Source organism: Mandrillus leucophaeus, unplaced genomic scaffold (assembly GCF_000951045.1).
Source record: "Mandrillus leucophaeus isolate KB7577 unplaced genomic scaffold, Mleu.le_1.0 Scaffold451, whole genome shotgun sequence".
Classification (NCBI taxonomy): domain Eukaryota; kingdom Metazoa; phylum Chordata; class Mammalia; order Primates; family Cercopithecidae; genus Mandrillus; species Mandrillus leucophaeus.
This window is the reverse complement of record NW_012104821.1, coordinates 927,917-929,670: the sequence shown is the minus strand read 5'-3', so window position 1 is coordinate 929,670 and position 1,754 is coordinate 927,917. Positions and strand designations below refer to the sequence as shown.

Sequence of the window (1,754 nt, the reverse complement as noted above, 5' to 3'; positions counted from 1 at the left end):
TTTATTATACCAGAACAGCTCATGCCTTGGTCTCTTGCCTTAACACCTGGGTGGCTTGCCATCCACAGAAAGGATGTTGCTATTTTGCCCACGCTGGTCTTGAACTCTTGTACTCAAGCTATGCACGTGCGTTAGTCTCCCAAAGTGTTGGAATTACAGGTATTAGCCACTGCGGGCAACAGGGAAAAGCTCTGCAGGAGCATCCCCTGGGGTGCGTCCCATCCCCCATCCCCCATCCCCCATCCCCGCCCTTCCAGTGGGTCTGGCCACCTGAACCGATGGCTAGGCCTGGTCCCACCTCTAAATCGCCCCCGAGTATGGGCCCCACCCCTCGCCCACAGTTCCTTCCAGAGGCCCGGTTCTAACCTCACCTTTTGCTCTGGACCTGTTTCTGCAACCCCCTCCCTGAGCCAGCCCCAGGCCTGTCCGCACCCACCCGGGAGGACACTAGAATTTCTGTGTTGGGCTGGGTCCTACGTGGCTGAAACTCGAACCCAGGAGCCCCGCCCGGGCCCAGGCTCCGAGCGGAAGTGACGTCAGCGCACCATCGCCATCTTTTCCGGCGCTGGCTCCGCATGGTCAGTGCCATTTCGCCTTTATCGTGGTGGAGTCCACCGTGGCTGTGGTGAGTTCTGCCTGCTTGGGGATCCCTGAGATAGTAGCGGGGGTGGCAAAGGAACGATTGGGCGCGGTCGCCCAGGAGCCTCTGGGATCCGCCTCGTTTCACTGTCTTCTCCAGGGGCTATCGGTCCTCCGGGCGCGGCCAGTTGCGAGAGGCCGCAGGCTCAGTCGGTCCCGGTCAGGAGCCAGGTCGGGAAGTGTGTTTGTCCCGCCTCCGCGCGGTGTTTTCTGGAGTGCTTTCAACCAATGTGCTCCCCTCTTCAAAAGCTTGGAAAGCAACCTTTGTGGATTTTTCTTTTCTTTCCGAAAGTAAAAGGATTTCTGCGTTCCAGTCAGGTTGGCTGCGGCCCCGCATCCCCCCGCCTCAGGAACCTGGCGATTCCGGCGTGTTTCTGGTGAGCAGCGGCAGAAAATTGGTTTCAAGAGGGCTCCGACTTCCATTTCTTTGCTAAAAAATGTATCGTCTGAGAATCTGGCATTGTCTTGATGTCCTTTACTTATTTTTGACTCATTACTTTCGGATGGAAAAAAATATAGTCGTTTAGGGCGTGCCTATTTCTGCATGTAAATATGAACACGTGTAGACTGTAAGCCTTTAGTTTCTTATTTTTATTTTCTTGGACTTAATTTTTTGTTGTTACCAGCTACAATCCTTTCTACAAAAGAAAGGCAGGCGAGGCGTGCTGGTTCACGCCTGTAATCCCAGCACTTTGGGAGGTGGAGGCGGGCAGATCACCTGAGGTCAGGAGTTCGAGACCAGCCTGGCCAACATGATGAAACCCTGTATTTTCAGTAAAAAATACAAAAATTAGCCAGGCGTGGTGGCAGGCCCCTGTAATTCCAGCTCCTGGCGAGTCTGAGGCAGAAGAATTGCTTGAACCTGAGAGGCCGAGGTTGCAGTGAGCCGAGATCTGCCACTGCACTCCAGCCTGTGCGACAAAAGCGAAACTCCATCTCAAAAGAAAGAAAGAAAGGCAGTAATACACAGCTATTCTCTTCATCTGAAGTTCCTAGGCCTGTACTTCTCCCACAGAGCCTTAAAACAGGGCCCACAGGAAGAAAGGATGGAGGCTTTTGTTTTTTCTGAGACGGAGTCTTGCTCTCCCGCCCAGGCTGGAGTGCAGTGGAGCGAT

The 1,754-nt window shown here is 54.0% G+C and overlaps 1 protein-coding gene across 2 annotated transcripts in view; it reads left to right on the top strand.

Moving 5' to 3' along the window:
- Window positions 1-552: 552 nt before the first annotated feature.
- Window positions 553-1,754, top strand: part of ZNF121 (zinc finger protein 121) — a 42,593-nt gene continuing 41,391 nt past the window's right edge. The window contains exon 1 of one of the 2 annotated variants that reach the window (XM_011994308.1): window positions 553-625. The gene's annotated coding sequence lies outside the window, so the exon portion shown is untranslated. The remainder of the gene's footprint in view (window positions 626-1,754) is intronic. The other variant, XM_011994310.1, reaches the window with a different exon arrangement.